This window comes from Pinus tabuliformis, chromosome 4_1 (genome assembly GCF_031772625.1).
Source record: "Pinus tabuliformis cultivar Carrire ecotype Pingquan chromosome 4_1, CPIR1, whole genome shotgun sequence".
Taxonomy (NCBI): Eukaryota; Viridiplantae; Streptophyta; class Pinopsida; order Pinales; family Pinaceae; genus Pinus; species Pinus tabuliformis.
The window spans coordinates 671,981,755-672,004,804 of record NC_142303.1 but is presented as its reverse complement, the minus strand read 5'-3'; positions in this window follow the sequence as shown (position 1 = coordinate 672,004,804).

Here is a 23,050-nt window from a genome sequence, read left to right as displayed (position 1 = left end):
ATTAACTCTCTAGGATAGTAAAAACAAACAAGTAGTTGTATCTTGCGGTAGGAGATAAATTCCAATTGTTACATATATGCTCTAGGAAGCTCCTCTTAAAGGAGTCAAGCACGAGATCTTGTCCGAACCAGTGGGGTAATCAATCCTTCCTCATTGGGAATGATACAAGATATACATGTATTAAAAATGATAAACCTTAGATTAACCATTGTCGGGGAGCCTGGGGTCACTTGTTGATAAACCTTGGATTATGTCAAGGAGCCTTCAAGGGGATTAAGCTTGCTACTCTGCCCTTATGTGTGTATTGGATCAGAGACTGTTCCCCAAAGTATATTTGTTTCGTTGGTAACCATAGTGACCATATTCTATAGGATTCTTTCCTAAGGTGACGGTGGAGGGAAGATACCACTATACCTAGAGCAGACGTCGGCTAGACTAACTTGGATTTTTTGGGGGATTCTCTTCACTCGAGACGGTTTAGTGGAGAAACTTGTGCCAGTCTATTCATTAAGTAGGTTACCGGGGTAGCTGTTCCAACCACCATTTCTATATTGAATTCTGCGACGTTGGATTTCATCACCAACTAGTGTTTTTGGTATGGAAAGTTACTATTTGTGTGTGGTTTGACCTCGTAGATTCTTTAGGCGTGTGATTCAAAATTGTTTGGTTCTTTAGAGATTTTAGGTGGTTTTCATTGAGATTTTTCTTTGCTTGCGTGTGAAGTAATTAAAATTTTTTAATCGTGGCTGAATTACCGAGGAAGTCCCGTAGAATTCAGGGCCAACCTCCTGAGTTTTCACCAAGCCAGCTTGAAGGGCTATGAACCCTTGTAACTCCTAGTGACAGTAGAGTTGGGTCACCTGAAGAAGGAGAGTCATCTTTGGTTGTACATCCTGATTACCAAGTTCAAGCACCAGAGTATATTATTGAACCTGTTTCATTTTCCGAAGTTACTGATAGTTTTTCTTCTACTAGTGAATTAGCCGAGGAACCTGAAATATTTGTACCTGAAACTGAACCTGCTGCTACTCCGTCATCAGGATTTGCCTCTCCAACTTCCAGTGGTCCTGGTTAACCCAGGGTAGAAAGAGTCATTACCCAAAATCTTCCTTCTGGACTTATTGCTATTGAAGAACTTGTTACTTCGAAAGAAGGTATACCTATCCATGAAAATCAACCAGCTATAGAACTTAGGGAGCGTGAATCGATCTTTTACAGTCCACCTAGGAGGGATGCTTGGTATCTTTCATTGACCAATTTTTTGGAAAACGCGGGACTAAGTTTTTCACCATCTCGCATTCCTTTTCATCCAACACCTAGGGGTTATTATCCTCCTTTGAATATGTCGAGACAGTCGTCCATGTTTTCTCAATCTCCAGGAACATTTTTATATGGCTGTCCTTTTGTTCCCTCTGGGTATCAGTCACTTACTGGTAATTTTTCGGGAGCATCTCCTTAACCTATTGAACAAGGGTTATTAACTCGTAATAACGAAACTAATCCGTTGAGTGTAGAAGGTATTCTTATGATGTCAGGTACTATTCCAAATCCGCAACCTCAGGGTGGCCAGTTACCACCAGGGGGGCAGCCTCAAGGTCCTCAATTATCGCCTGGGGGGCAACCTCAAGGTACCCTATTACCGCCTGGGGGGCAACCTCAAGGACAGTACATACCTACGGGATAGTACATTCCTCAAGGTCAACCCCAGACTTAGTATGTACCTCAAGGTCAACCCCAGTATCAGTACGTGCCTCAAAGTTATCAACCTCAAGGACAGTACCCAACCCAAGGTTTCCAACCACCTTCTGGTCAATCATTTGTCCACGGAGCTGGAAATGTACCTTTGAATTATAAACCCTACCCTCAACCTAACTATGGTCCTCAATATGCTCAACCTTCTATGGGTCCATACACCAGAATGAATATAGTGTGGGATCCCTCTCAATATCAACAGATTTTGCAACCGAATGTGCAGTTGTCATCTCAATCTGGACAGCCCTTGGTTTCTGGTTCAACCCAGCAACCTGTCCAGCCTACTATTCAAACTTCTACACCTTCTGTAGTTTCTCAGCCTGGGCCTAGTTCGCCTTGAACTCTGCCTCAAATGACTGCTACAACTTCTGCAACATCTGCTCCATCTACCCCACCTACTTCTGGAGTATCGACAGCTCCGGTTTCTACTGTTCCTACATCAATTCCTCAAGAATCTTTGCCTCAGTCTGGACCCACAATTCAAACTTCAGTTCAGATTCCTGTAGGACAACCTGGTCCAAGTACGGTTGTCACAAGTCAACCTCAATTTACTTATCAACCGTACCAGGGACAATACCAATTCGGTCCTACTGTGCAGAACCCAGTCTATTAGTATCAACCATTCCCTGGATATACTTATCAGCAACCTCAACAACCCCAGTACGGTCTGGTTAATCCTGGTTTTCCGGGAGGATATAATATCCCAAATGCAATTCCAATTCCTAGTTATCCTAGATATCCTCCTCCTGGGGCTGGTCTCATGACCTAGAGTTTCAGGGACCCTAATCATCAGTTACCATTCATTGCAACTTTGGACTTACCTGACTTGTCACGCCTTACGAACGATCTGATTAATTATCTTCCATTTTGGCCGCCAATGCTGAATGAGTTGCCTAGTGATATTCCTAAGTTTGAAGGTAAATCAGGAGAGGATCCGTCAAACCATGTGATGACTTATCACCTCTGGTGTGCATCTAACTCCATTTCAGATGATTTAATCCATTTATGGCTTTTTCAACATACTCTAATTGGTCTTGCGGCCAAGTGGTACATTGAGTTACTGCGAGCCACTTTTTATAATTTTAGTCAGCTAGCTATTTTGTTTTTAACTCATTTTTAGTTGCCTGTCAGATATGACAATGGCACGAAATTATTAACTTCATTAAAACAGTCAACGTCCACTTATATTTCAGGTCACATTCATGAATGGAGACGTCGACGACATTTAATGAAAGTTTTTATTCCGGATCAGATCCTAGCAAAATGGTTTTTCAAAAATTTATTACGTAAAATCACTGAGGATGTAGTTAAGGTAGGAGTCGTTACTGAAGAGAAAGTAATTTCTCAAGCTCAGTATCTTGACCTCGTTTATACGCGGTCTAGTATGTTACACGAGAAAATCCCCGATCTTCCTAAACAAAATCAAATAACTACAGCTCCTTCAGGGTCTCATGCCGCTAATGGTATGATTGGAACAGTTAATACCAAAAGTAAGAAGAAATCTTCCAGGAATTCTTCTCCTATCATAACTTTACCAGATTCCCCGATAGGAGATTCTTCCACAGAAATTTCTACCGATATTCATGTTGTAGAGTCATCTACAGCCAAATCAAAATTCGACGGTAAAAATAAAGGGAAGAAGAAAAATAAAACAGATAAAAATTCGAAAGAGAAACTAGAAAAAATGGAATCTACTGATGAAAAACGCAAACCTCATTATCCTTGTCTCATTTGTGATGAAGAGCATTTTACAAGAGACTGCTCTCATCACACTCAGGTTGTGAAAATCGTGAAAGGTTCTCAAACGCCTGCTGTTTTGAAGGATCCTTTTCCTAGTCAAGACAGTAAGATGATAGGTTCTTCCTCAAATGCCTCAGAAGAACCCGTAATGATGATGTCCCATGTTAGGATTGCGGCATGATTGCATGATTATGGAAGTAAAATTCCTGTTGGTGGTAAGGAAGCATAATCTTCTAATTCGAACCCATCAAATTCAACTCCCGGTTCCGATCCGCTACAGATCGATAAACCTAACCCAGACTTAGTAATAAAACCACCCGCCAAGGGTATACTTCGAAAGTCAGCTTTCAATCCATATGCGAGAGCTGCTCAAAACTATAACATTGTTGAAGATTTGGCTTTTTCAACTTCAGCAATGTCAGCTTTGGAGGTGCTGCAATCATGTCCAACACAACACAAATTGCTATTGTCGGATATAGGAGCTGTTGATATTCAGGACTCGAACCTTATAATTTTCGATCTATAAAATAGTACACCTCTCTTACCTCATCAAATGGCTTTCCAATCCCAGTGTTAGTCAATTAAAACAGACCTTGCTATAGGACTGTGATTGATGAGGGAACCTCAACGTGTATTATGTTGATCCAGTGTTGGAGATCGCTTGATTCTCATACACTTAACCAATCCCCGATGATTCTAAAGGCTTTTGATGGTCGTGGGTTCCATCCTTTTGGCATTCTATAGGATTTACCTATAGGGGTTGAAGGCAAAACTGTTAATCTAGATGTGGAGGTGGTTGATGCCCCTCTAGATTACAACCTTCTCTTGGTCGTAGTTGGTCTTACTCTATGACTGTTGTTGTTTCATTGGTCTTTCAGCTTATAAAGTTTCCTCATAATGGAAAGATCGTAACTATAGACTAGCTAACTTACTTTTCATCCGACCCAGCCTCTTCTAAAAGTATTCAGCATGTTGGCAAAACAACTATCCATTATAAGGATGTTGGAGTAGGACTAGTTAAAGATTCTGGTTTGCTAGGAACTTTTTCCTTTCCTCCTCCCAACGTATTGCCTTCTACTACAACCATTCATATGATTTCATCAGACACTATTGTTTATGATGATCCTTGGATTGTACCTTCTGAATCTGAGATAGATTCATTTGGTGATGCTATGCCTTTGAGTCCATATGAAATTGTGTATCAGGCCGTACAGTCATTTTCCGACTCTTCTTCAACCAAAATTGACTTAATGAATGTGGTCCATGAAGAATCACTTTCAACATCAAACTCAGATTCAACAACGTTTTCCGAACTTGTTCACACTGATGAGCAAATTCGTGAAATCTTGTCTGTTGATGATTTACCATGGGAAGATCTTCATCATAGATCTTCGTTTTTACCTTAGATTGATCATTTTGAAAATGAATTTTCATCTATTTTTACGACTGATTATGTCAAGGAACCTCAGAATGCAATGAAAAATCCTGATTCTGAGTTAAATTTGGGAAATATTTCTCGAACTATTCCTATTGACATTTCGGTTAAGCCTGGAATTGTTGAAAACATTCATATAGGTGCCTCTTGTACGAAAGATGAAATTCAAACATATAAGGCCCTATTTCAAGAATTCCGTGACGTGTTTGCCTGGTCATATGAGGAAATGCCAGGAACTGACCCAACAATTATTGTTCATGAAATCAAAACTTACCTGGATGCTAAACCCGTCCGACAACATTTGCGTCAGATTCACCCGCGAAAAGCTGCTGCAATTAAAGCAGAAGTTGAAAAATTACTTAAAGCAGGTTGCATTTATCCAATTCCCTTAACGAATTGGGTATCGAATATCGTTCATGTTAAAAAAAAGCAAGGAACAATAAGAATATGTATCGATTATAGGAATATTAATCGAGCCTGTCCAAAATATAGTTACCCAACTTCCTATATCGATCAAATCATTGATGATTGTGCCGGTAGTGAAATATTCTCCTTCATGGATGGTTTTTCCGGATACAATCAAATAAATATTCTACCTGCTGATCAACCAAAAACGGCTTTCATTTGTCCAGGGGGGACATTTACTTATTGCAAATTACCTTTTGGGCTTAAGAATGCTGGTGCAACTTTTCAAAGGGCCATGTCTTACACGTTTCATGACATCAAGCAAATTGTGCAACCCTATCTCGATGATTTACCTGCTCATTCATTACATCGAGCCGATCATCTCATCCATTTACGAGCAATCTTTATGAGATGTAGGAATTATTGAATTAGGTTGAATCCACACAAGTGTGTTTTCTGTATAGAAACAGGTTGGTTACTGGGGTTTGTTGTTTCGAAAGCCGACATTCATGTCGATCCCTCGAAGGTTGAAGCTATTTTCAAATTGCCTCCTCCTTCGACTCTTCGCCAACTCCAAAGTTTGCAAGGGAAAGCAAAATTTTTACGTCGATTCATTCCTAACTACGCCGAGATAACAAAGGGTTTTACCCGGTTGTTGAAACATAATACTCCATTCTTTTGGGATGAGATAGCTGAAAAATCTTTTGATGCATTAAAACACACGTTGACCCATGCACCGTTATTGCATCCTCCCAACTACAACCAGGACCACTTCTTATATCTTGCCGCCTCTCATTCCACCATCGGAATGGTATTAGTTCAGGAAGATGAATTTGGTAGTGAACATGTGATATATTACCTTAGTCGAACCTTAAATCCAATTGAGCTAAAATATTCACATGTCGAGAAATTGGCCTTGGCAGTTGTTCAAACGTTTTCGTCATTACATTTTACTATGCAAAACTATTGTAATTTCCGATTGCAACCCTATGATCTATATTTTGACCAAACAATTGCTAGGGGGAAAGTATTCTGAATGGATTGTTATCATATAGGAATTCTACTTGGAGTTTGAAAAATCTAATTCAAATAAATCTTTAAAAATTTCTCATTTCCCACCCCGGTTTTCAGTTTCTCCTTATTTCTCCCATATAGTTAAATGCCCTTTCCCATAACCATACATTTAACAAGCTGAAAAAAATAAATTTGCTGAAAACACAAATTCTGGAAATTTTACAGAATGCTGGAAATTGCAGAAATAAAAATCAGCAGTAATAAACAGCATTTAAAACACATTTAAACACTGAGATTTTTGGTCAACTTGACCCTGGAAAAACCGCCTACAACTCTTGGGGAAAACCAGTTTGAGAGCTCTTCTTTATTTCTGGAAAATGCCTTTTTACAGTAGGAGAAATGTTCAGCAAACAAAAAAAAAATCAGCAAACAGACTTTTACAACTTATCTCAGCCTTGCTGAAACTCAGCCTTGCTGATACACCACTGCTGATACTCCGCAGTTGTTGCTGTTACACCGCGACTGTTGCTGTTACACCGCGGCTGTTGCTGTTACACCGCGGATATTGTTGTTACAATGCGGCTGTTGCTGTTACACTGCGACTGTTGTTGTTACACCGCGGCTGTTGGTGTTACACTGCGGCTGTTGCTGTTACACCGCGGCTGTTGGTGTTACACCGCGGCTGTTGCTGTTACACCGCGACTGTTGCTGTTACACCGCGACTGTTGCTGAAATTCCGCTCTCAGTTGTCCAGAAATCTCCCTTGCTCACTTGCTCTCCTTCTCTCAATCTGCTCATGAAAGAATATGAATGATCTTTTCCTCCTTTTCCTCCCTTAACCCAACCCTAAGTGACTTTTGGGTGATCCCTAAATCCAATGGCTGAAATAGATTTAGATCAATGGCTGAGATTAAATGCTCATTTAAATCTCACTTTCTATTTTTTAATTCACCCCACTTTAATAAAGACCCACTTAGTCATTTATTTCCAAAGTCACTTTTCCTTTCTGATTTTTCATTGACTTTATAAAAATCACTTTAAAATTAGACTTAGTAACTTTATCACTTAAAGTCACTTTTAAATTAGATTTAACTTTATAAAAATTATAAAGTTACTTTAGGAGAAAAATTAAATTCTTTTGGACACTTTTCCCTAGGCCAAAGATCAAAGCCTAAGGGAACCACCTGTCCTCCGGTACCAAATTTCAACACTCCCTCTTACCGAGGAAGGTGTTCCTCACCACACCCATCTTGTCTCTGAAATAGACATGCTTGCCCCGTGGTAAGGCTTTGGTAAGAATATCTACAACCTGCTCATCAGTGGAAATATACTCAAGCTTCACAACTCCCTTCTGAACATAGTCTCTGATGAAATGATATCTGATCTCGATATGCTTTGACCTGTCATGAAATATTGGATTCTCCGTGAGTTTAATGCAACTCTGATTATCACAGTAAATCACTGAAGGTCTCAACGGCTGACCAAATAAGCCAAACAACATCTTGTGAAGCCAGATGGCCTCACAACTAGCTAGACTGGCTGCCATATACTCTGCTTCCGCTGAACTTAGTGCTACTGACTGCTGCTTCCGGCTGAACCATGACACTACTGCTGAACCCAACCCAAAACAGCACCTTGAAGTGCTCTTCCTATCAGAAGCACAACCTGCCCAATCAGAATCAGTGTATCCTGCCAATCTCACTCCATCTCCCTACCTGTAGTCCAGACCATAATCCACTGTCCCCTGTAAGTACCGCAGAATGTGTTTTACAGCCACCCAGTGAACCTTCCTAGGCTCACACATAAACTGACTCATCGTGTTGACTGCAAAACAGATATCTGGTCTAGTGTTGACCAAATACATCAAGGAACCAATCAGCTACCTGTACAATGTGGGATCCACCAACTCGGAATCCGAAGCATGAAGCTTCTTCCAGTTGGTGATCATCGGTGTTGACATGGGTCTACAATCCTCCATGTGGAATCTGCTAAGGATGTCCACAATATACTTCCCCTGCCCCAGGAAGAAATGCCCCTCCTCCTGCCACACCTCCAAACCCAAAAAGTAATGCATCAAGCCGATGTCCTTCATCTCAAACTCCGCTGCAAGATCTCTCTTGCAATGCTCTATGAGTCTCTTTGCACCTGTAATGACCAAGTTATCCACATACAACACTAGAATGAGAGGCTCCTCACCAATCACAATAAATTAAAGGTTCGGATCTGCCTCACTCTTTGTGAAACCCATCCCCTGCAAATATGTATCTATCCTAGAGTACTAAGCTCTGGGAGCTTGCTTCAGGCCATAAAGGGCCTTCTTCAGTCTGCACACATGGGACTCCTTCCCATGCACCTCAAAGCCCTGTGGCTGCTCAATGTACACCTCCTCCTGTATGAAGCCATTGAGAAATGCGGTCTTCACATCCATCTGGTGGATCTTCCAACCCATCTCTGTTGTTATCGATATAATGGAGCGTATCGAAGTATATCGAGCCACGAGAGTGAAGGTCTCCTCATAATCAACTCCCTCTACCTGGGAGAACCCTCTAGCCACAAACCTTGCTTTGAATTTCTCAATGCTGCCATCTACAGCATGCTTTACCTTGTAAAGCCATCTGGAAGTAACCACGGATTTGCCATCAGGCCTCGGCACCACCTCCCAAACATCATTCTTCATGATAGAAGAATACTCCTCCTGCATGGCCTCTCCACAGACCTGCTGGCTAGCTGCCTCCTCATAGCTAGAAGGTTCAGAGTCAAGGATGCTGGTAACCATCGCCATATAACTACAAAACCTCTCAGGTGGTCTACTCTCTCTGACTGGCCTCTTCGGCTCAGCAACAAATGTGGCATCTCTCAAGGTGTCCTGAAGCCACTTGGGCTTCCTCTTCCCTGAGCATGCTTCTCCCATAGGAGAATGAAACTCCTCCTCCTCATCACCATCAGTAGCCTGAACTCCTGACTGTCTGTCTGCTGTCCTCCTGCCTGCACCTGAACCTGCAGAAGCTAAGGTATCGTGTGAACTGTCCATCAGTGGACTCCCTAGTGAACTGCTTTGTGAACTACTCAGCATGCTGCCCGGAGCACCACCCCTCTGGCTCGGCGAACCACTGCTCACTGATGGACCTGACATCCTCATAGATGTACCTCTAGATCCTCCTGATCCCTGCCCACTGGATCCCTGCGACTGACTCAACTGCTGCTGAGGGTCTGGCTGATCCAGATACTCTAACTCCCATGACCTCCTAAAGGCCCTGTCCTCCTCGAACTTCACATCCCGTCTGACAACAACTCTCCTCTGTGCAGGAATGTAAATCCAAAAGGCCTTTGAGGTCTCACTGTAGCCCACAAAGACACCCTTCTCTGCGGTGGGCTCTAGTTTGGTCCTCTTCTCCTTGGGTATATAGGAGTATGTAATGCATCCAAAGATATGAAGATGACCAAGATCAGGCTTCTTCCCAGAGAAAGCCTCCTTCGGAGTCATGTGCCCCAAGGCACGATGCAGACTCCTGTTTTGCAAGTAAACAGCTGTATTGCAGGCCTCTGCCCACAAGAACAATGGCAACCCCTAATCATGTAACATGGCTTTGGCAGCCCCTATGATGGATCTGTTCTTCCTCTCCGCAACCCCGTTCTACTGGGGGTTGTAAGGAACAGTGAACTCCCTCCTAATGCCTGCCTCCACACAATAGTCAAAAAACTCTCCAAGGGTGTACTCTCCTCCATTGTCCGACCTCAGGGACTTGATCTTCCGACCTATCTGTGTCTCCACAAGAGCTCTGATAGTATGTAAAAATTTCTCATTTCCCACCTCGGTTTTCAGTTTCTCCTTATTTCTCCCATATAGTTAAATGCCCTTTCCCATAACCATACATTTAACAAGCTGGAAAAAATAAATTTGCTGAAAACACAAATTCTGGAAATTTTACAGAATGCTGGAAATTGCAGAAATAAAAATCAACAGTAATAAACAGCCTTTAAAACACATTTAAACACTGAGATTTTTGGTCAACTTGACCCTGCAAAAACCGCCTACAACTCTTGGGGAAAACTAGTTTGAGATCTCTTCATTATTTCTGGAAAATGCCTTTTTACAGTAGGAGAAATGTTTAGCAAACAAAAAAAAAATCAACAAACAGACTTTTACAACTTATCTCAGCCTTGCTGAAACTCAGCCTTGCTGATACACCACTGCTGATACTCCGCAACTGTTGTTGTTACACCGCGGCTGTTGCTGTTACACCGCAACTGTTGTTGTTACACCGCGGCTGTTGCTGTTACACCACAACTGTTGCTGTTACACCGCGGCTGTTGCTGTTACACCGCGGCTGTTGCTGTTACACCGCAACTATTGTTGTTACACCGCGGCTGTTGCTGTTACACCGCGGCTGTTGCTGTTACACCGCGACTGTTGCTGAAATTCCGCTCTCAGCTGTCTAGAAATCTCCCTTTCTCTCTTGCTCTCCTTCTCTCAATCTGCTCATGAAAGAATATGAACGATCTTTTCCTCCTTTTCCTCCCTTAACCCAACCCTAAGTGACTTTTGGGTGATCCCTAAATCCAATGGCTGAAATAGATTTAGATCAATGGCTGAGATTAAATGCTCATTTAAATCTCACTTTCTATTTTTTAATTCACCCCACTTTAATAAATACCCACTTAGTCATTTATTTCCAAAGTCACTTTTCCTTTCTAATTTTTCATTGACTTTATAAAAGTCACTTTAAAATTAGACTTAGTAACTTTATCACTTAAAGTCACTTTTAAATTAGATTTAACTTTATAAAAATTATAAAGTTACTTTAGGAGAAAAATTAAATTCTTTTGGACACTTTTCCCTAGGCCAAAGATCAAAGCCTAAGGGAACCACTTGTCCTTAGTTTTTGCGGAGTTGATGTGTGACTTCCCCCGTGCTGATACTGAAACTATGGCGGAAGAGCCCAATGCGGATGAATCCTTGTTTCTAATCAGCACTTTTGATCCCTGGTATGGAGATATCATAGTTTATCTCCAAACCCAATCCTTTCGGCCTAAAATTTCAAGGTCAGAGCGTCGGAAAATACGATCCCAATCCCAACAATACAAAATTATTGGAGATACACTTTATCGTCATGGGGCGGACTCTGTTTTCTGATGTTGTTTAACTCATGACGAAGCTGAAAGGGTTCTAAATGATTGTCACTCTAGATCATGTGCGGTGATATGTCTGGGTTTGCCACAACCCAAAAGATATTGCACGCTGGCTATTTCTGGCCGTGCTTGTCTAAAGATTGTATTAATACGGTCTGAAAATTCCACAACTGCCAAATTTTTGATTGAAAGATGCGCGCTCCACCTGCCCCTCTCCACCCTATAATTTCTGTCGGTCCTTTTGTGAAATGGGGTATCGATTTTATTACATGTAACCCTCACTCAGCCGGGGGGCATGCGTATATCATCCTTGCAGTAGATTATTTTACCAAGTGGGCCGAGGCAATGCCTACATTTGCGGCATACAACAAAACTGCTGCGATTTTCATTTTCAATCATATAATTGCTAGGTTCGGTGTTCCACAAGCGATTATCACTGATCATGGGCGTCATTTTCAAAACATTATGATGACTGAACTAACAGACCAACTTGGCCTGCATCACAACAGTTCAACTCCATATTATCCACAGGCTAATGGTCTGGTTGAAGCCATTAACAAGGTTCTAGTCATCACGATTTGACGAATCATTGGGATTCATAGGTCGAATTGGCATAACATGTTATTTTCAGCGCTTTGGGCATATCGAACCTCAGTAAAAACATCAACTGGTTTCACTCCTTTCCAACTCATTTATGGTTTTGAAGCTGTGTTACCCATTGAATGTGAAATCCCGACATTGAAAATGGCCATAGAATTACTTCCAGCCACTTTCGAAGAGGAAAAACATTTGTTGTACTTGGCTCAGCTAGATGAGAATTGATGTGATGCTGCACTAGCAATCGAAGCTCATGCCAAATGTATTAAAGCTCAGTATGATCGAAATGTTACACCTCGTAATTTTTTAGAAGGAGACCTAGTTGTTATAGACATTTTTGTGCCTAACAGCATGAAGCATGAAATGTCAATAATCTGAGGGATCCAAAGTCCCTAAACATGTTGTTCTTACCCTTAGAGGAACAAGGTCAGCAAACCACAGCACTAAAAATCAGTTCTCCACCTGAAAACACTCAAAAACAAGCTATTTCTGGATCATGTCAGCTACTCCACTGAGCATCTGCGCTGAATGTCAACTGCTCCACTCTGTACCTGCGCTGAATGTCAAATCTAATGAAGGCTACCTGTGCTGGGCGAGATTGGCAAAGTGGCACAGTCATTCTGCAAGGTGTCAATTGCCCAGGAAGCTTCCAAACTGACACTTGGGTCAAGGAATTCGCCTTGTGATGAGTAAGAGGGTCTTGATCTCCAAGTGGAAGCAAGAATCTCCAAGTGGACTCAAGAACTGAAGATTACTAAAGTGGGAGAGGACACTAGTCAGCTTCATGCCAACCTCAAGCTGACTCATCCTTTCTCCAAAACTCCTATATATAGAGCTCTCTCATGAGGTCTATGGAGGCTGGAATTTTGTGCAAGTAAGGAAGTGTTTTTGGTTTGAGTATAGAACTATTGGGTGATTTGCTTGAAGGAGGTGAAGAGGAGATTTCTTTCTGCTGGGAGGTGTTGCTGGATTGGGCCTATTATGGTTGTAACACTCTCAGAACTTTGCTTCTTCCATTAATAAAGCATTTGAGGTTCTTCTATATGCATGTGTCTCTATGGTGAATTGATGCTTGTATATTTGATTTATTCTAATCCCTGAATCGATTATGGATGTATGCTTCTTGTAGTTTCCTTTTCTTGTGCTTTTACAGGATCTTTGTGTAGCTGGGTCGGTGAAAGAGCAAGGAGCTAGGAGCAAGCAGCAAAGAGGGAAGATTGGATCAACCATTAGCGCAAGATAACGGTTAGTGGATCCTCTTTCTCTTCTCTCTCTCATCTCATAAAGAAGTAATCTTGAATAGCTTTGCATTCAGTTGTTGCTGAGGTACTATCACCCTTAGAGTGGGATAGGGTCATTCCGTATTGGATACTTTTCCCAACAACAAATTGGCGACTCCGCTGGGGATCGTATCTTGTTGGTTGTTTTTGTTTTGCTATTCATTTCATAAACAAAGGGAGTACCGAATCGAACTGTATTTGGGTTTATCAAATACAAAGTAGAGGGCAGCTACTCTAGCTCAGTTTCTGGGCAAGTTTATGATTTGAAGAGCTGATCCACAAGGACTCTAATAAGCTCTTAGTGATAGCTTTTCATCCTCCTTTCCATCCCTTAGTGTGTCCTTGACTGATAGCTTCTGATTTGAGCAAAAACTGTGAATTTTTTAGCAATCTGTGACTCAGAAACCAAGAGAAACGAAAGTTTCGTTCTTCAGTGCAGGTTGTACAAAGGCTGTCTGCATTTCAGCGCAGTTCCTGAAGGGGCTACCTGCGCTGAAGGTCAAACAGGCAGTGTTCCACCTGCGCTGGACCAGTCTTGCCTTGTGCTACTAGGGTTTCTTGCTGTGTCTTGCCTTGTTTTCACTCTTGTTTTGCTGTTTGTTACAAGTCAATGTGCCTATCTGAAACCAACTTTCCTTGTCATTATTCCGCCTCAGTTGTATAAAGAAACTGTGTTTGTTCTTTGTGTATTTCTTGTGTCATTTACAGTTTCCCATAACGAAAGTGAACCAGTCTTGCTGTGGCCTCTTAGATCTAGGCCTGTGATTAAGTGTCGCTTTGATCTTAAGAGTTAGTTTGTTTGCTGTTCATAGTTGATTGAGCTTGTCGCTTTCGTTATATGGTTTGAATTTATATATTTCTAGTGTCGAAACAAGTAAATCTTAAGGTTTCTTTTGGTTTTGGACAAGCTTGTTTGCTTTCACTTGAAATTGAATTCGAAATTATACAACAGCTTTCTTTTTGTATTGCATAAACATTAAGAAAGAGAAAAGAAATACTTGCATTTTTGCATTTTGCATATAAGTTTGTATGTTGATTTAGGGAAAAAGTGCATTAGCGAGTGCTCTTTGATCTGTGTGAAAAGGATTTTATCTCTCTTTTCCCTCAGTAGTTAAGATTTTCATAAGTCGAAAAGATTGAAAAAGCTTGCTTCTCATCTTAGACTGCATTTAGGAATTTGTATCAAAACATTTCGTGGTGAACCTTGAAAGGCAAACTTTAAAAAGATCAACTTAAAATATATTGAATGAACCTAACAACGCTTTGAAACATAACGCAAACATCTAGAGGTCTAAGCTAGAGACGTGTTCCGCGTCGTTAAACGTAGTGACTGTCGATCTCGACGAAGGTGGGTGATTCCTCCTGAGAGTCGGTGGCACTAATACGGACTTGTGTTCCCACGTACCGTCGCGTATATATTGGGAGACCCCTATAGGATCAAAGCCTTTATCCATAGGAAACCGTGTCGGCCACCCTACTAATCACAATGCAGTGAACACAGCATTCACGAAGATCGACCACTCGTACCGTAAAACGTATTCTGTGGTTTTGCGAAAGGTTTGGCACACCCTCTGCCTAGATCTCCAGAGCAGTTTCTTTTGGCCTTTTTCAAACTCTATAACTGAAAAATTCCAACCGAGCATTTGTCACTTCGGGCTCGTTAATACATCGAAGGAGACTAGAGTCATCTTTAGCTTTTTCTCGACTCTTAAAAAGTGAAAAAGCAAGTTTTGTCTAAAAGCGTCTAATAAAATTCATTCAGTTCAGAAACAAAAATTTCCCCTTTTAATATTTTAGTTGATCGAGTAATCCACAATCGTGGAAGAAAGTCAATTGAAACCCAGTCGTTCGCGGAGGCTTACGAGTCAACCGTCTTTGTCCCCGGAATTGAAAACAGTACGGGCAAAGCGAACTCGTTTAACCGGTTCAAAATCTCCTTTGAAAGTTAGGACAAGTATTCCAACTGCATCTGAGGTTCTGGTTACTCCTAACATTTCTGGAAACCCTGCCTCTATAGAAGAAGTTCAACAGCCACAGAAGGACAGTAATACTGATCCTAGTCTGGGGGCAAATACTTGTGTAACTGAACCAGTTCCATCAGTAACCGGTCTAGAGAGTTTTGTTCCTCAAACAACTGTTGCTGTCGAAGCAACCACTTCTTCGGAACCAGAAATATTTTATGGACCTGACGATCTTCCTCTTCCACCGGGTTTGATTGCGATAGAGGAAATTGTAGAGGATCCGTAAGCAAGTACTCCAACTCATTTTGGAGTCGAGGTCACTCTTTTTCCTTCATCAGAAGTTAATCCACCACAAGTGGAAGTTCCTGTAGAATCGCTAGGCAATCTATTGGATAGACTTAAAATGTCTGAACAACCGTCATCATCTAGGACTGTGTCAAATGACACAGCGACAACAGAAGCTCCTGCCGTCACTCCGATGATGTTTGCCAGCATACTAGCTGTCCCAACTAGTTCTCAACAGCTAGAAGGAGTCCACCAAGGGACTGTTTCGACAGTGTGGTCTGTTCCAGTTTGTTCATCCGGAGTAATACCCGACAACTCTTATGTTGAGACTCGACAGATTGATCCTCATGGAGGTCAATCTGGGCCATCAATCCCTTTTAGTTCCGGATTGCTGCCGTATGGGGGGCAATATGCCCTTTCATTACCCCCTCCGGGAGGGTACCCATACATGAGTTCACAACAATGTTCAGGTTATACTGGAATTGCATCAAGTAGTTGGGTACCTATGCTACCTCAACAACCAAGGATTGTATATTCTATGCAACAGTGTGTACCTGTGACGAACATCCCAACCACACCGGCTATTGTAACCGTGTCGCAAGTTCAAGCGATGCCTGTTACATGTCAGCCTCAGATTTCTTAGGTTGTAATGCAACAGTCGCTTGACCATGGGTCACAACCACAATTGCCAACTGGTGGGTCGACACAAGTACAAACGGGTACAATTACCCCGCACCTTGGTCAAATGGTTAGCATGGCGCAACAGAACATGACATCACAACCGTGGCTTGTACAATACCAACAACCGCAGTTCCAGCAAATATACCAAGGTTCTGAGCAGTAGATCTTTGCGAATAGTGGACAACCATATATCCAAAATGGTCAAAACCAACCACTTTACGGTGGTCAAGTCCACCAATCGTATCAGTCATACCAACATCAATTACATTATGCTGGTATGCAAAGACCCACTTCTCAAGCGATTCCATCGTACCCTGGTTACGCTTCACCTAACCTGAATCAACAGTTACCATTCGTGGCAACTTTAGAGTTACCTGATTTACATCGGTTAACGAACGATCCGATTGCTTATGCCCCTTGGTGGCCAGCGATTCCTCATAAACTTCCATCTGACATTCCTAAATTCAATGGAAATCCAGGTGAAGAACCGTTGAATCACGTGATGACTTTTCATCTGTGGTGTTCGTCGAACACCCTTAACGACGATTCGATAAGGCTTCGCCTTTTTCAGAGGACATTGACAGGTCCAGCGGCCAAATGGTATATTGAATTTCCAAGAGCATCTTTCGACAATTTTAGTTCCCTAGCCACGACCTTCTTAACCCACTTTCAATTACCGATAAGGTATGAAACGGGAACATAAATATTAACCAACTTCAAACAGACAACTGCTACCCATATATCTGATCATATACATGAGTGGCGTCATCATCGTAGGATGGTGAAAACGTATGTTCCCGATTAGCTATTAGCTGAATGGTTTATAAAGTCGTTACTTCCGGCTATTACGGAAGATGTGGCCAAGAGGGGAGTCGTAACAGAGGAGCAAGTCATTGCTCGTGCACATTATTTGGACTTGGTTTATACCCAGTCCGACACGCTCTATGACAAAATACCTGACGCCCCTAGACCGGAATTTTCAATTCCTCCCTCTCCTAAATCAAATAGTGACTCTCATGCCGGTGATGGCGTGATTGGCACCACAAACACGAAATCGATAAAGGCTTCCGCAAAGAAAGCCCGTAAGAATTCGGATCAAAATGCAAAAGGAGAAATTCTTGCTTCGGAAGTAAATGCCGTATCGGAAGAAAAAGGCAAAGAAACCAATCAAACAGGAAGCAAGAAGAAACAAAACAAAGGGAAGAAGAAAAAACAAGGTGAAGCATCGCCTAAGAAAGATTCTTCAAACCCTCCTGGGAAAGGGAAATAAATTTATCCATGTCAAATATGTGATGAAGAGGATCATTACACAAAGAATTGCCCATTCAAAGCTGAGTTAAAAAGGTTCTTTAAAAGTTCCCAAACATCAGCTGTGTTAACTGATCCATTTCCTAACCCAGGTCAAAATCTGGTTGATAGTGGAAATGCTTCCTCGTCACAAGTACTTATGTTGTCGGTTTCGAAACAACAGAATGATGCTTTGATTTCGACAAGGAACAAAGATTATGGGAATCCTCAGATGTCGAAAGAAAAAGGTAAAGATCAACCAAGTAGTTCGACAACAACTTCGACAAATGTTGTACCACCCATCATCCCTGAATTAACAATAAAACCGCCGAAGGGTGTAGTACACAAGTCGACATTTAATCCTCACGCCAGAGCGGCGCAGCATTATAACATAGTGGAAGATTTGGCTCAATCGCCATCCGCTATGTCGACTCTTGAGGTGCTACAAAATTGTCCAACCCAAAGGCAGGCGTTGTTATCAGCAATTGGTGCGGTAGATCCTAAGGATTCCAATCTTGTTTCCTTTGATCACAAGGGATATGATCCTCAGTTACCGGCTCAACTAGCTTTCCTTATTCAAGTGAAAGCCCTCAACAAAACTGTTCACATGACAATTATTGATGAGCGGGCATCGACATGTATTATGTCGATGAGCTGCTGGAAAACTTTAGGATCTCCAACCTTGTCTCGATCATCGACGACATTAAAAGCTTTCGACGGAAGGACTTATACCCCTTACGGTATCCTTAATAACTTGAAAGTTGAACTAGGAGGAAAGATAGTAGAAATTGATGTCGAGGTCATTGATGGAAATCTTGACTATAACATCCTACTGGGTAGACCATGGATTTATGCCATGGCAGCTATCGTGTCGACTTATTTTAGGAAGATCGCATTCCCATTTGAAGGAGGGATTACGATCATCGACCAACAGAATTTCCTCCCAAATGGTTCACAAGTTATAGGAAGCATTCCCATGATCCATGAAAGTAACCATTCAATTCAAGATATCGGAGTAGGATTATTGAAAGACCCCATATTGATGGGAACTTTCATGCTACCACCTCCTATTTATACAGGAAATGTGCCATTTGTAGAAACCTGCAACATGATATCTTCCACGAAGGTCAACATGGATCATTCAATGGTGTTATCCCCGACCCCTTTAGAAATATTGTAGCAATCAATGTTTCAGGCATGGGAGAAGAGCCCAAATCAACGCTCGTCAAGCGTTTGGGTAGATAGGTCTAGAGAATATGGAACCCCATTAGATCCTTGGTCGAAAGTACATGGGACTGACGAAGGAATCTTACAATCAATGATGATTGAGGGGGCACCATGGAATGATCACCACCATCGTTCCCTTCTTCCGAAATATGAAGAAGATACTCAAAGTGACCTTTATCACCCTTCAGTATTTGAATTCCTAACAAATACTGTAAATACGGTGGATTCCGAGCGAAACCTATCAACTATTGAAGAGACTATAGCCATAAATATCTCGACCAAAACAGATGTAGTAGAGAATATTTATGTCGGCAAAGGTTGTTCCCCTTCAGAACTGGAAATATATAACGCTCTTTTTCGCGAATTTAGAGATGTCTTTGCTTGGTCATATGATGAAATGCCAGGCATTGACTTGAGTACAGTTGAACATGAAATTAAAATGCATCCCGATGTCAAACCAGTAAGACAACGGCTTCGGCAAGTGCACCCGAAGAAAGCCGTTGCCATTAAGGCAGAAGTTGAAAAACTTCTCCATGCTGGATTCATCTACCCGGTTCCTCTAACCGATTGGGTATCGAATATTGTCCCTGTTATGAAAAAACAAGGGACGATTAGAGTGTGTGTTGATTATAGGGATGTAAACCAAGATTGTCCGAAGGACAACTACCCTACACCCTTCATCGACCAGATAATTGATGAATGCGCCGGATGTGAAATCTTTTCATTTATGGATGGATTCTCCGGGTATAATCAAATAAATATCCGCCCACAGGACCAGTCAAAGACTGCATTTATTTGTCCGTGGGGCACATTCGCTTATCGAAAATTACCCTTTGGTTTAAAGAACGCAGGGGCGACGTTTCAGAGGGCGATGAATTATGCCTTCCATGACATCAAAAACATTGTTCAACCTTATCTCGACGATCTTCCGGCTCATTTGCGAAAGCGGACTGATCATCCGCAGCATTTGAGAGCGATATTTCTACGTTGCCGACACTACAAGATAAGACTCAATCCACACAAATGTGTGTTTTGCGTCGGTTCTAGTCGTTTACTTGGATTTGTAGTCTCTAAGGATGGGATTCGTCTCGACCCCTGTAAGGTTCAGGCAATCATTAATTTGCCTCCACCTTAAAATTTGCTTCAGATTCAGAAACTCCAAGGGAAAGCAAACTTTCTGAGGAGGTTCATTCCAAATTACGCAAAACTTGCTAAAGGTTATACTCGTCTTTTGAAAAAGGATGTACCTTTTGTCTGGGACCAGGTGGCGCAAGCTTCCTTTGATGCTCTGAAATATTGTCTAGTAAAAGCATCATTAATGTACGCCCCAGACTATCAAAGAGATTTTAACCTGTATCTGGCTACAGCGGATACGACCATTGCAATGGTATTAGTTCAAGAAGTCGATGGAATTGAACATCCTATCTATTATTTAAGTAAAAACTTAAACGATACAGAAAGTAAATATTCTTACGTTGAAAAACTAGCGCTTGCAGCTGTTCAAGCGATTCAAAGGTTTCGACATTATCTCCTCTTTCAGAAAACTACCATCTTGTCAGATTGCAACCCCATGACTTATATACTGTCGCGACAGTTGCTGGGGGGCAAATATTCAAAATGGATAGCGATCCTTCAAGAGTTTGATCTGGAATTTGTAAAATCCAAATCAAAGAAAGCTCTAGTTTTCGCAGAATTATTATGTGATTTCCCATCGTCGTCCAACGATGAAACATCAGAAGAGTCAATCGTGGACGAAGGTTTGTTTTTGATATCTGTAAGTGATGAGTGGTATGGAGACACCATAGTTTATCTCCAAACCCAAAAATTCAGGTCTAATACCTCTCGCTTTGAACAAAAACGTATACGATACCAAGCAAAAGACTACATGATCGTCGGTGATACACTTTACCGTCGTGGTGTCGATACAGTTCTGAGGAGGTGCCTTACCCATGAGGAGGCCGAAAAAGCCCTGAATGATTGTCATTCAGGTGCGTGTGGGGGGCATCAGTCTGGATATGCAACAGCACAAAGGATCTTACGGGCAGGATACTTCTGGCCAACCATGTTCAAAGATTGCATAACAGCAGTCAGAAGTTGCCATGCTTGTCAAATCTTTGATAGAAAAACCAGACGACCACCCGCACCCTTGCAGCCTATAGTTGCCGTTGGGCCCTTCGCCAAGTGGGGCATCGATTTCATGCAATGTAACCCCACCTCGACCGGGGGGCATGGGTATATAATAGTCGCTGTTGACTATTTTACCAAATGGGCCGAGGCGATGCCTACATTGGATAACACTGGTGAAAGAACTGCCCTTTTCTTTTTCAATCATGTAGTCGCCAGGTTCGGCGTACCACAGGCTATAGTTACAGATCATGGATCACATTTTCGCAATCACATGATGGTCGAATTAGCTGCCAAGCTAGGGCAATCTCACGACATCTCTACCCCATATTATCCGCAAGCCAACGGACAAGTTGAGGCAATCAACAAGGTCCTGAAGCGTATGTTGCAAAGGATGATCGGGGTTCATAAAAGAAGGTGGCACCTAATCCTGTACTCATCTTTGTGGGCTTACCGAAACTCGGTAAAGAACGCAACCAGGTTCACGCCTTTTCAACTGGTGTATGGCCTGGAAGCAGTCTTGCCAATCCAGTGCGAAATTTCGTCGCTTAAACTCGCGATCGACCTCCTCCCCGGAACTTTAGAAGAAGAGGCTCGTTTCTTGGAATTAATCCAGTTGGATGAAACCCGTCGTGATGCCGCTTTGGCTAACGAGGCCCATAAGAAACGAGTCAAGGCTCAGTTCGACAAAAATGTCAAACCCCATGTCTTCTCAGAAGGTGATTTGGTCTTGCTTTATGATCAATAATCCGATAAATTGGGAGCAGGTAAATTCAAGTCCTTATGGATGGGCCCCTATGTTGTTAGCAAAAGGAACCTACGAGTTAATGGATCACGATGGAATTCCACTGGCGCAGCCCTGCAACGGGTTGTACCTCAAGCGTTACTATGCTTAAATAGTAACCTGCATGCTTTTGTTGTATTTTGTTTTCGCTAAAGTATTTGTTCTGGTCGAGTGATCCACCTTTTTCATTTGTGGCAGATGTCGAACCTTATGGAGACATGTGTTGGATATGCCGACGGAGCGAGTCGTAGTTCGCGGAACCTGTCTTCCGTGGCCTGGGCCATTTTTGATCCAAGCGGCGAGTTAGTAAGTTTCAGAGGTGTGTGTATTGGGCAATCAACGAATAACATCGCTGAGTATAGCGCGTTGATAGAACTACTCTCTGATGCCATCGCATGTGGCATACGCCGACTAATTGTCAGGCTAGACTCACAACTCGTAATACTACAACTCAATGGTATATATTCTGTTCGCAATCCAGCTATTTATCGCATGTTCCTAAGGGTTAAGATCTTGGAAAGACGATTTGATTCAATTCAATATCAACATATTTCAAAAAATTTAAACACATTAACCGACTCATTAGCAAACTATGTGTTAGATAGACATTTGCAACATTTGTAAAAAGGACACATCATCAAAGATTGTACATATGGATCACATAAATCAACCAGAATAAAATCCGAAAATCAAAATATATAAGCTGTTTATATAAGTTCATACATAATGTTCTGTAACCAAGAAAAAATTGGTCATATGACCTAAAAACTCAAAAAGATGCTAGGGGGCACCCTAGCCTAGTGGTGCTCATGAAAGTACGTCACGGCCTGTGCGATCATGCGCAAGAGACGAGTCCATCGTCTAGGCACACCAATGGTATGCCGCTGCAGCTGTAAAGGTAACTCGTCAATCTGTACATCCGGAAGGCCACGAGTAAGGCTCTCAACCTGCTCCTGCACAGCTGTAAGGGTCTCAGTGTCATCAAGATCGCGAATAACAACTCTCCTAGCAGGCTCCCCTACTGGGGCAGCAGCTGGTGATATCGGACGAACTGCTGGACGAACAGGACCAATATCTACATGCACCCAAGAGTACAATTAAAATTCTTGATAGAATAAAGCACAACAACATTATGAATAAGAACAGTAAATAGTAATATGGTCAAAGTTTTACCAATGGCACCCCACTGCTCGCCATCCGGTAGCACCAAATCCGGATCACCTTGGAGATCCATACCCACATATGGATACTCAGAAAATGCCATCTCCTGGCGCTCGAACCACCTAAAGAAGGCCTCAGTAAAAGTAATCTGAGGTTGACCTGCATGCCTAGACATGTGGTCAACCCA